At 35.7% G+C, this 13604-nt stretch overlaps 1 protein-coding gene across 5 annotated transcripts in view; it reads right to left on the bottom strand.

Moving 5' to 3' along the window:
- CHL1 (cell adhesion molecule L1 like) overlaps nt 1-13604 on the bottom strand; it is a 279234-nt gene that overhangs the window by 173886 nt on the left and 91744 nt on the right. Inside the window, exon 1 of one of the 5 annotated variants that reach the window (XM_027863962.1) lies at nt 6247-6270. The exons of the other annotated variants lie outside the window; for them this stretch is intronic. The gene's annotated coding sequence lies outside the window, so the exon portion shown is untranslated. Of the gene's footprint in view, nt 1-6246; nt 6271-13604 lie in introns of those variants that run through there. 5 annotated transcript variants of the gene reach the window in all.

Genomic DNA, 13604 nt, shown 5'->3' with positions numbered 1-13604 from the left:
AATATTAAAAATGAAAATTACTAAGTACTTCCTAATATTGAATGAACATAGTTCTTCTTATTTAGTTAGTTTTATGATACAGTGGCCTACTTTTAGAACTTAGCATCTTCAGACCTCATTAATGCACATTTTCTTTGAAAAGCCACAATAGATGATGCTAAAAGGAAACATAGATTTAGCAACTTTCAAAAGATGAGCAGAAAGGGAAAACTTAGTACTAGATTCAAATAATTCTTATTTCCAGTCCTTTGGATGACAACCATAAGGATGTGGTTTTCAGATTTCTTCTTTTAGCAATGTGCCCATGGACTATCTTCTTCAATTCAGCAAAAATTTACAAAACTTACATTCCATTAGAAAGTAAGTTCCTTAAAAGCAAACATTATATATTTTTAAAATTTATATTCCCAGAGCCCATCACTATACCTGGTCCTTAGCAAGCCCTCAAGAAATTCATCTTGATTGATTGTTTAATCATCTAGTATGATCTAGGCACTAATGGGAACACAAAGATTAAAAAGGGAAAATAATATTTGCCCTCATAAAGCTTAAATTTCAATCACCATATATACACTCAGTGCCTGTGAGACAACGTGCTAAGGTATGGACACAGACATAATTGATGAAACAATCCCTATTCACAAACTCTATATTCTTACAAGGAAAACAAGTACATATATAAGAATGTATAGAAGTAATATAAGGAGAATATATAAAAAAATACAAGTAAGTTAAATACCAGTCATTTAGAGAAGAAGGATGCTTACAATTTCTTTTTTGTAGAAAATGGGGATTGAGCTGTTTCTTAAAGAAGATAATTTACTCTAGGAGGCAGAACTGAGGAAGTAGAAGATTTCAGTGATGGAAGATAACTGGTATAAAGCCATAGAAATAAGAGTTAGAGTGTTGGGCATGAAGAAAAGAGAGAAGGCCACTTTGGTTGGATCATAGGGTACAGAAGGGAGAGTGACTTTTACCAAGGCTGGAAAGATAGTTTGGAGCCAAATTGTGAGGTTGGTCCTCAGGTTTTGGGGCCAGGTTAACTTAGTTTAAATGTTATTTTAGAGTCAATAGGGAGCTACTTCAAGATACATGCTCAAGGAAAATTACTTTGGCAAGTGTATAGAGGGTGAACTGAAATGGGAAGATATATAATGAAGGGAGACCAATTAGGAAGCTGCTTCAATGATCCAAGAAGTTGACAGCTGTGTAAATAGGGAGAAGCATTCAGATCCAAGATAAGTTTGGAAGTTAGAAATTGTAAGATTTGACATCTGATTGGATACACAGAATGAGGGAAAGAGGAGAGTTAAGAAAGAGCTCATGAACTTAAGAGACTGGAAAGATGGTGTTTTCTTCAACAGAAAGAAGGAAGTTTCCTACAAGGAAGTATTTGGGGGAGAGGGAAGCAATGAGTTCACTTTTGAATATCTTGACTTTGTGGTGTCTCCAATATATCCAATAGGCAATTGGTTATGTGAAACTGAATGCCAAGTGAAAGAATGCTGATGAATATTCCTTTCAAACTTTGTTTCTCTGGGCCCAACTTTCCTTATCTACAGAAATGAAAGATTCAGGTTAAATGATCTCCAAGATCTCTTTCAGCACAAACATTATGTAGTGCTAAGATGGAATCAAAAATAGAAGATTGAGTTCCTTGTCTGGGATGTATGTTCTGTCGCTCCAAATCTATATAGTGCCATTTTTTATTTAATTACCAAAAAATGTGCCTCTATTTAAAAATACTTCTAAGGCTGCTCATTATAGTTCTTAAAAGTGACAGTAAGTTGCTATGGGGTACAATTTTCTCTCATCCCTTTTTTTATCCTTTTTAATGCTGGGAAACTAATGTAGGAAACAGGTTAATTTTATGCCTGTCAGGGAACCTGGTGACAGGCGTCGCCATATGTTACGACACATTCTTCTGGCCATGGGTCATTGCCTCCAAAGGATCTAATGAATGGTTTGTGGTATTGTGACACAGTGAAAGATCCCCTGGGATCTCATGCAAGATCTCCTGACAGGTATAAAATTAACTCATGTCACCACAGTAGTTCCCAAACATGACAGCTCCCAGGTCTGTTAGCACTTAGTGCCACAGTGCTTGTGTGGGGAATTAGATGATCCAATAACTGATTTCAATAAAATCTGTCACAGGTCACAAAGTAAACTAGCACCAGAATGACCATCAATGGCTGTGATACAAGGGACTTAAAAAGGCAACATTTGAATGATTTAAAAAGTTTAACACTTTGTACTATGTGTTTTTAATTTTATATATATATATATATGTCTTATATATCTTAATATCTATCACACACACACACACATATATATATGTGTATATATATACATATGATCTTAACTATAACTTCTATATACCTTAACTATTCAGATTTGTTTCCTGGACAGATTCCAGAAATAACAGTAAGATAACTAAATAAAATGTTCATTGCTGTAGTTGAAGCGTTAAGGGCACAAAACAGTTGAAGAACTACACACACACACACACGCACACACAAATCCAGTAATCTCCTTCCCCAAAGGAAGTCACTCCATCCAGTTAAAGTATAGATTTATACTTTAACTGGATGGAGTGACTTCCTTCACAATGCCATGTCATAAAACATAAAAAAAATATTGTTGGCATATGCAACTAAGTTAAAGATTAAAAAGTAAAGATATTTACAGTATAGGCTAAATTAATATGTTCTATGTCTACTGATCTATGTGATTAATGTCCTTTCCTATATGCCAAATCAAAGAAAGAAAGAAAGAAAGAAAGGAAGGAAGGAAGGAAGGAAGGAAGGAAGGAAGGAAGGAAGGAAGAGAGAAAGAAAGAAAGAAGGAAGCAAAGAAGAAAGAAAGAGAGAAAGGACAGGAAAAAATCATTTATTAAGTATGTATTACATGTTAAACTTTATGCTTGGCAAAGAAATATAAAAGCTAGAGAGCTCCAGCACTCAAGGAGCTTACATTCTAATATGCAGAGAAAACATAAACAATCTAATTCAGTTCAATAAACATTTATTAAGCACCTATAATATGCCAGGCACTATAGCTGGAGACAACATCCATTGGGGATACAATATATATAGGAGAGTGGTGACCAGGGAATTAAACTTTGGTCTGAATTTCACAGGGATAGTGTATGGGATCAGAGCCTATTGACACACTTCTTTCTAGGGGGTAATATTTATTTATGTGATTATAGCTCCCAGAGCGAGAAGTAGAAAGGGGCTACTAGCATGATGCTTAGGAAGACAGCAAGAAGGTGACTGGATTTTATGGCTGAATGGTATATGAAAGCCTTCTCTGATATGGCCTAGGAATGAGTTCAGTGAGCTACAAGAATTTTGCTCACTCATTCACCAGTCAGGACAGTAGGAGCCCCGGGTTCTAGAGCTGAGTGGATAAAATCTGTTGGAGGGGACAGGTACAAAAGAAAATGGTCTTGGCTTCAGGCGTTTCTACCACTACTAATTGCATTACCTAAACAAGTTCTGTGCTTCATCAACTTATTTTCTTATCATTGATTCCAAAACTAATTACTTTACATGAAAATTTTACTACAATTTTATTTAAATACTACTACTACTAAAGCATATTCAATTTAGACAAAATCAGCAGTAATTACCTCAAGTTTATCCCCAAGAAACATGTTATTTCTTACATAAGAAATCACTCTGAGAGGCATAGCATCCAGAACACAGAATGTAATATTTCCATTCTACTTTGTCTTGGTAAGACTACATGTGCTGTATTAGATTCCGTCTGGATGACACTATTAAGCAAGCAAAGTTATTGAGAAACTAACATCAACCCAGAGCAAAGGGACTAGGATGTTGAAGTACTCCAAAACCATATCTCAAGGATATGCTAAAGAAATTTAGGATTCTATACCCAGAAAAGAGAAGACTTAGGGTATAGTTGAGGGTGTCTATTGAGGTGGGGATAATAGTTGATTACAAGTATTTGTAGAAAAGGATTATATTTACTTCTTAATCTGTCAAACGACTAGCATTTATTTAGCACCTACAGTGTGGCAGGCACTGAGCTAAGTTCTGAGGATACAAAGATAAGGGAAAAAAAACCCAAATAAACAAAAACAGTCATTGATCTCAAGGAGCTGACAGTCTAATGGAGAAACAACATGCAAACAACTATGTACAAACAAGATATAAATAGGATAAATTGGAGATAATAAGTAAAAGTAGTAGCATTAATGGGAATGAGGAAAAGGGGACTTTAGCTGGAACTTGAAAGAAGCAAGAATGCCAGAAGGTGGAAATTAATAACAAGAGAATTCTAGGCACAGAGGTCAGTTATTAAAAATGCCCAGAGTCAGGAGTTAGAGCATCATGTGGAAGACAAAACGAGGCAATTGCCAAAGGATCACAGAGTATGTGTAGAGGAGGAAGCTTTAAGAAGATGGAAAGGTAGGAAGGGGACAATTTATGAAAGGCTTTAAAAAAACAATGACAAATAAAGAATTTTATATATGATCCTAGATGTAATAGATATCCACTGAAGTTTACTTAATGAAGGAGAGGCAATATGGTCAGATTTGCATTTCAGAAAAATATTTGCCAGAAGAATGGAGTATGGATTTGAGTGGGGAAAGACTTGCAGCAGATAGATAAACCATCAGATTTCTACAATAGTTCAGATTCAAGGTTATGAACTGTATCAGTGTGGTGTCAAAGAAGAGGCAGGGATATATATGAGAGATGATACAAAAATTGGAGACAATAGTTCTCAAATGATCAGGTATGGTGGGTAAGAGAGAGTGAGGAGCTGTGAATGACCTATAGGTTGCAAGCCTGGGTGACTAGATTAATGGTGGAACCCTTGACAGTGAATACTTAAGATAGGAAGAGGAGAGGGTTTGTGAGATAAAATAATGAGTTTGGTGTTAGATATGTTGAGTTTATGAGTCTCTGAAACTATAGCATAACAGAAATGTTGTAAAGACAATCAACTGAAAGAATTAGTAACTCTGATCAATACAATGATACAGCACAGTTCCAAAGGACTCATAACAAAAAATGCTATCTAATTCCAGATACAGAACTGTTGGATTTAGAGTGCAGATTGAAGCATATTTTTCCTCTTTCTTTTTATGTTTTTTTCTGAACATGGCTAATATCAAAATATGTTTTACATGACTTTATATTTATAATGGCTACTATATTTCTTGCTTCTCAATGGGTGAGAGAGGGAGGGAGAGAAAAAATTTGAAACTGAAAATATGATTTAAAGAGTCTATGGGAAATTCAATCCAAGATGCCTAATATACAGTTGGAGATGAGAGAGTGATGGTTGTCAGGGGGCACATTAGAGATGGACAAATATATCTGAGAGTCATCTGTGTAGAAATAATTATTGAAACAATGGGAAATCAGAACATCAAGTGAAATGGACTAGAGAGAGAAAAGAAGAGGGCTAAAGACAAAGCATTAGAGAATGGTCAAAGTTAGTAGGCATAGTGTACATGAAGATCCTGCAATGGAGACAGGAGAGTGGTCAGACAGATGGAAAGGAAATAAAGAGAGAGAGCAAAGTCACCAAAGTCTAGAGAGAAGATACTGTCAAAGAGAAGAGGGTGATTGATAGTGTCAAAGACAAGACAAACTAGGATTAAGAAAAGACCATTAGATCTGGCAATTAAGAGATCATTAATAACTTTGGAAAGAGCAGTTTCATTTGGAGGTCAGAAGTCATAATGCAGAGTTAAGAAGAGAAGAAGAAGAAAGGAAATGGTGGTAAGCTTCTTGGAGACTTTAACCACAATATGGGGGAGAAATAAAGGACGATAACTAAAAGGGATGGATGGATAAAGTGAAGGTTTGAGGATGGGGGAGACACAGGCATATTGAAAGGAAGGAGGAAAGCAAGCTGACGGATTAATTGAAGATTAGTAGGAAAGTAGGGATGAGTGAAGGGAGGAGACAGTGTGGAAATGGGATCATTTGTGCAAGTATAGAAGTTTGCCTTGGGAAGAAAAATAGCCACTACATCATGTGAGACAGAGATGAAGGAGCTAGTATTAGAAAGTATCTGATTGATAAGAGGGGAGGAGGAGAGAAGAGGGAGCATTCTGTAAATTGCCTCAATCTTTTCAGTGAAATATAAGGAAATATTCTTAGGTGGGAATTTGGGTGGGAGGAAAATTTAAGGAAAGATTAAAAGGTTCAGAAAAACATCAATGATAATGAGTTAATTAGAAGCGTGTAAAAGGCTTACCTTTCCACACTGAAAATCCAGAAGAGATTTTGTAACATAAAACTGTAGCAGAAATCAGCAAGGTTTTGTGATTTTTTCTTCTCTAGTTTTATCCAATACTCTAAGAGTCATGACCCAAAAGGGTGAAACTAGAAAAATAGATCATAGATAGGTACCTTTTGGGTCAATGCAAAGAAAAACTTCCTAACATTTAGAGTTATGGAAAAGTGGAAAAATCATCTTTGGGATAGAATGGGTCCTCCTTGCCTGGAGCTCTTCAAGCAGAATTTGGAAATTCAAGCAGAATTAAATAACTATTTACTGGGCATTGGGCATGTCTTGGAAAAATGATTCCTATACTGACTTGGATTGGAATAGTCAAGACTTAATAGTTCCTGCCAACTCCAAAATTCTATAATTCTGTGAATTCCACTCAGACTGAGAAGCATCTTTTAAAAAGGTTATTTCCAATTTCCAATTTCAACAAAAGAAAAATTCTCATGAGAGAACAGTAGCAACTTCAGTATTCAGCATTCTTAATAGTACATAAACAATTTCAACAACTATAAAACAGCAAAAAACATAAATGACTCTCTAAGTGCCCAATGTTCTGTGCCCATGACATCATACAAACTATCTGCCAGCTTTCTCTGCAGTGCAGAAATAAATATTTCACTACAGATGGTAATTTGTAGTCTTTCCAGATGGCAATTCAATCACTTACAACACTTTCCCTTCAATTTATAAATGAGCCAAGCAGAGTTTAGTGGGCAGCAGGTATCTTGATCACCAAGCCAGCCTCCCCACTCTTCCCACCCCACTGATCAGTTTTGTTTCACTGATGAAAAGAAATGAAAACAGAAATGTATTATTGCTCCTAGCCAAAAGATATCACAAAATGGTGGGTCGGGCATGGCAAAGGGAGAAGAACATAGCAGCACAGCTTTTACGGACCATCTAGAACAAACTCCCCCTTTAAATGAAGAAACTGAGAACTCAGCAAGTGGAAATAACTTGCCAAAGGTTGTACATACTTGCTATATTTGGGTTTTAGCACCGTTTCTAGTATGAATCACTCACAACTGTAAGGAGATAACAGACATTGTTCTCATAGGATCAATGAGATTTTAAAAGGTTTCTCATGGTGCCTAACACATAGTAGGCACTTAGTAAATGCTTGTTGCCTTTCTCCTCATGTAGGACCTGTCATTAGCTATTATAATAGCCTATTTTCTGTTTGCTTCCAGGCTTCCCATTCTTCAGTTGATCCTCCACAGCGTTGACAAAATAATCCTCCAAAACTGTGTCTGAACCTGTCACTCTTCTACTTAAGAATTTTTATTTTTTTAATTGTCATTAGTATAAAATAGAAACTTTTCAACCTAGTGATTAAAACCCTGCAAAATCTGACTCCAGGCTACTTTTGAAAAGGAAATTTAAAAAAAAAATTTTTTTATAAATTTGTATTATTTAGTGCTCAGGGCCATTCCTCCACAACTTTTGATCAACTAAAAGCCTGTCTTCTCACCTGACCAAAACCTATCTCAAGGGATGTGAAAATTTATTTAAGTTCTTAAATATTCCTTAGATAAGAAGTCAGAAGAAGAATATCAACTATCCCTGACTCTTTGGCAACAAGTAAATCTTTGCTCTCAATCAGCCTATTGTGAACTCCCTAAATATAGTTTATTCTGTAATCTGGTTGGCTGACCTACTGAATCTGTTTAACTAAATTTGCTTATGTATGAGATCATGACTCTATTTAATTAAGATTGTTCAAGTTTTATGACATTGAAGGAAGCATAGGATCTGTCTTTTCTTTTAGCTTCTTTGGCCTAAGAGGAATGGACAATTTTGCAACATATTAAAAAAACTATTTCTCTGTTGCTCTTCTGTAATTTGTCTATAAAAGGCCTTGTTAGAATCCTAATATCTGTTTAGCTTTTCATTTTGTCTGAGATATGAGCCTATGCTTAAGCATAATAATAAAACCCAAGATTTTCTTTACCTCTACAGTTTCTGCATTTGAGTAGATAAATTAGGGCAGCAATTACCTACCATGTGAATTCAGAAACAATATTTCTCCCAACACTTTCCAGACTGACTTCACATTAACATTTCTTCTACATTCTAGCTAAGCTTAACATTCTCTCTCCCATCTCCATGATGTTGTACAAGTTGAGCTTCCTGGAATTTCCTACTTCCTTCAAAGGATTATTTAGGCACCTTCTCTGAAGTGAAACTTTACCTGAACTAAGCCCCACCCTTTGCTAACAGGTCTCTTTCGAAATTACCTGGTATTTGCTTATCTGCTTAGATTTTGCAACATCCCAGAAAAAAAGCAAACTTCTTCAAGACAGGAAATGTTTTAAGTTGTTTCTTTACTTTGTATATATGTCAAGTGTTGAACACAATTTATTAAGTTCTTTTAAAATGCTTGAAGAATTGAATTCTGTTGACTTTCATTGAGAAAAGTAAACATTAACATTTATTAAAGCTTTCATTATGTATGGTACAAACATCAGTATAGATTTAAAGCTGGAAAGGATCTTATATGTTGTCCAGTATAATTCATTTTACAGATGAGGAAACTGAGGCCCAGAGAGGTTAAGTGATTTGCCTGTGTTCAAAGAGTTAGAAAGCAGCAAAGCCAGGATTTGAACTCTGTAAATTATATACATATATATATATACATATATATATATATACACACACACATATATATACACACACATATATACATATATACACACATATATACATATATGTACATATATGTATGTATGTGTGTGTATATATGTATGTATATGGATATATCTATGTTATACACAGACACCCATGCATATGTAAGTATAATCACATATAGCACATACATATTTGTGTTTGTACAAAATAATATTTGAATGAAAGAACATGCAGTTCTCAGAGTATACTAGGTTTCTGACATTCTCAAGAATTATGGGTGGGACCCTCATATGTATATTCAATCAGTTCGTATGGTCCCTAAAGGCAAAGATTAGATTTCTTATTTCTTTATGTTTCCCTTAATGCCTTAGTACAGGGCTTAGTGTTTCTATTGAGAAATCCAGAGAAAGGTAGACAGTCATGAGCAAGGTCTTTGTTGTTTGCCTGGCAATATGATATAGCCTTACTGGGAATTTTTGTGATTGATTAGTAATTGAGTAAGTGGGAGAACACAGTGGGGGAAAGAAAGAGTCTGATGCCTAGTTTGCCAGAGTAATCATGGTTTGGGGTTTGTGATGGGATATAGTGAGAGGTGGAAGGGGAGGGGGGGCAGCTAGGTGGCACAGTGGATAGAGCACTGGGCCTGGAATCAGGAAGACATCTTCCTGAGTTCACATCTGGCCTCAGACACTTACTACCTGTATGACCCTGCCACTTAACCTGTTTGCCTCAGTTTCCTCATCTGTAAAATGAGCCAGAGAAGAAAATGACAAACGACTCCAGTATCTTGGCCAAGAAAATTCCAAATGGAGTCACGAAGAGTGTGATAAGACTGAAATGACTGAACAACAACAACAATATTGAGAAGCTATGTGGCATAGTCCATAGTATTTTAGAAATAAAAGGCAGGAAGTCTTGGGTTTGAGAATTCCACCTCAAATACTTACTGGCTAAAAGACCTTAGACACATCAATCTTGATGTCAATTTCCTCATGTCAAAACTCAAGATAATAATATCAATGCTTTCATCCAATTGTTATGAAGACCAAATGAAGATAGATCGATATAGACATATCTATATCTATCTATCTAAATCTCCTAAGGGATCTATAGATCTCTCTCTCTCTCTCTCTCTCTCTCTCTCTCTCTCTCTCTCCATAAATGTGTATGTATACATATACATATACCTATACATACATACATATATCTATATATACAACACACACACACATGTACCTATATATACATACATATATGTGTGTGTATATATATATATACATACAATGTTTTTCAAAACTTAAATTGCTATATAGATATGAACTATTAGTGTACTAAAAGCAGGGAGATGTGGCATGGATGGAAAGGACATTGAATGTAGAAGCAGAGGACCTGGGTTCAAATACTACTTCTGATACTTATTACCAGCATGGCATTGGGTAAATCATAACTTGTCTTGGCTTCAGTTTTCTCTCCAGTAAAATGAGTCAGTTGGAGTACATGGTCTCTGAAGTTCATTCTAACCCTAAACATATAATCCTATGAATGAAAATTGAGTGTGCATAGGATTGACATATGTTAGGTTTCAGTGGTTGAGTTGATACTAGAGGAATGATTATTTAATGAAACCATGTAGCAGGTAAGAAAGTATTACTTGTTTTGAACAAGTATATCTTTATGAGGATTGTTTCGATGTAGATCTCTGTGCTATTTGAGGATGAGAAGGTTTAGGCCATCCACTGGGTGTACTCGCCTACCAACATGTGGGTTCACTGATGGAGTAAGCTGAAATGTGTAGATGAGTGGGTATTAGAGTGAGATATCTGAAAAATAGGTTTGTGCTCTGACACTCCTACTGATGTTCTGTAGCCTGACACTGAGTGTGTGCTCAATTCCAGAGTCCTCTCATGAGAAATCTCCAGCTTGTGAAAGCAACTTCCTTCCCGCGACAACTCCAGCTATATTTTAATCAATTAATTAACGAGCATTTATGCAGCGTCTATTGTTGTTGTTGTTCATTCTTTTCAGTTGTGTCCAGCTCTCCATGATCACATTTGAGATTTTCTTAGCAAAAGTACTAGAGTGGTTTGCCATTTCCTTTTCCAGCTCATTTTATAGATGAGGAAATTGAAGCAAATAGGGTTAAGTGATTTGCCCTGGTTCACACAGCTAGTAAGTTTCTGAGGCCAGATTTGAACTCAGGAAGATGAGTCTTCTTGACTCCAGACCAAGCACTATATCCACTGTATCACCTAGCTGCTGCCAGTGTCTATTATGTTTCAGTAATATCCTGTCATACCCTTCCTTAGGATCACAGATTTTAAGTGATAAAGGACCAGAGTCATCTGGTCCAACTCATCCATTTTTCAGAAGAGGAAATCAAGCTTTGAGGATGTAAAATATGTAAAGAGTCAGACACATAGTCAGTGGCTTCTAACACTCTCTAAAGAACATGCTGAATTTGATGTTCCAGGAGATCACAAACTCAACATTTTCAAAACCACATTTACTCTATTTCTACCACAACTCATTCCTTCTGAAATTTCCTTAAGTTTACAACTCCATCCTCTTCCCCACCATTTATGTTAATAGCAGCAACATTTTCATGTTTAAATACTTGTATCATCTTTGGTTCATCCTTCTCTTTCCCCATAAAGTTCATTGGCAAGTCTTATAAACTTACCTCCACTTTATCTTCAGAATATGTCTCCTCTCTGTGCTCTCTGATGTTGACATCACCTCCTCCTCCCTTGAAGGCCCCTATTACCATTGGTGGCATTAGCTTCCTAAGATATTTTCCTTCCTTTTCCATTTCTATTTTTGTTATTTCTTTGCTCAAAATATAAAGAAAATAAAGAAAGACTATAAGGAAATGAAAACCTACATCATATAGAAACATTGCATATTTCTCAAAAAATCAATGCTAAGGATAGATAGAGACAGGGATAGGGATAAGGATAGGGATGAGAATAAAGATTAAGACTGTGAATTCATTAACATGGGGAATTTCCAGTTGAGGAAAGTGTCTCTACCACTGTAGGTTAACACCTTCTCTGTCATTAGTAGTCCTAGAAGGTAGCTTAAAACATAGAGTAGCTAGTGCTGGAAGGACCAGAATGTAAATATGACTTAAAGGAAACTGGTACATAGTCTTAATCTATAAATAAAATAGAGATAGTAGGATGAATTTTGTAAGTATCTTTCTGCATCAATTGACACATCTGAACCTTCCTAATAATTTGCCAAGGCTCACAAAATCAGTATTGTCAGAGATGGGACAAGAGGTCAATAACAGAAGAAAAGTTCCTTCCCAAAAATTCCAAAAAGAAGAAAAGAAATATATGAGGCATCCATAAAAATATGGGAAGACAGAATAAAGACATCAAAACCAGAACAATATGATCATATCAAATGAAATGACAAATTCTGATTCTGGATGCTTAATTGCTCAATCAATAAAGATTTTTTGGTGCCTCCTTATGTCAGGCACTGAGCTAGGCACTGGGAATAAAAAGAGAAAAGTGAGATAGTTGTTGCCCTAAATGGGTTTATATTTTACTGATTTTTAAAACGTACATCTTTTCTGTTAAGAAATGGTGAACCATATGTGTTAAATGTTACATATCCTATTAGTGGAAAGTATAATTTCAGGAATTTTTAGCATGTGTGTGTATGTGTGATTCTGTTTAAGGGAATTTGGGGGATCTTATTGAGAAGTGACTATGAAAAGCAGTGTATCATGGTTTGGTTTTGTCTTTTTTTTTTGACAGATGATACTCAATTTTACATATATAATTATTTCTATCCTCTCAGATTCATGTCTTTTGCAAGAAAAAACGACATTAAAATTTACTTCAGTTAGTGAGAATCATATATTGATAGGAATTAATTGCAAAAAATAAAAATAAAAATCTAGAAGGTTTGACCTCTGGGAATTTAAAAAAATGATTAAAGGAACTCAGGCCATGCTGAAAATGACTGCATGATAATTATGTCCAAGAACTAAAGAATCTTATGTCTTAAGAAGATGACAGCCAAGCTGCACCATTTTTTTTCAATAGCAGGCATATTCTCCAAAAATGAAGTCAAGAATGTTTTGAAGGCCCAAATCTCTTTTAGGCCACAAGCATGCCATTTATTGGATGGTTATATAACTTTATTCAATGGTGCCTTGCAATATGAAGAGTTAACCAGCTTGAAAAATTCCTAATTTACTCTTCGGGAGTAGTTTATGCTCAATTGGTTAAGACAGGGGTTGGCAACTGCTGATAGAAACACCTCTAATTGCACAGATGAAAATTCTGAGTGACATAGTGCCAAAAGGGGGGATGGGAGAGAGAGAGAGGAATCATTAAAATTTATTCCTGGCACGCCAAACCTTAATTAGACTAGAATGAATACATGAAGCCTTGGCATGCCACTTCTGAAAGGTTGCCAACCCCTAGGTTAGAGTATGATCTTAATGAAGCCATAGTTGTGGCTTTCCCATCCTTGTAAGTCTTTGTTCTCTTCTGTGACCACAAGATGCATCCTTAACCTAAAAGAGTTAACCCTTGTCACGTGGCTTAGCATCTGGCTGATCAATATATGCTATGAGCAAAAGGGAGAAAAGAACAAAGTAGGAAGAGAGGAGTCACTGCAAATCTCTTTCTACTCTCATTAACACACATAATTCATAGCACATGCACTACTAGTGA

This window comes from Vombatus ursinus, unplaced genomic scaffold (genome assembly GCF_900497805.2).
Source record: "Vombatus ursinus unplaced genomic scaffold, bare-nosed wombat genome assembly UNPS02014773.1, whole genome shotgun sequence".
NCBI lineage: Eukaryota > Metazoa > Chordata > Mammalia > Diprotodontia > Vombatidae > Vombatus > Vombatus ursinus.
This window is presented reverse-complemented; position numbering and strand designations above follow the sequence as displayed.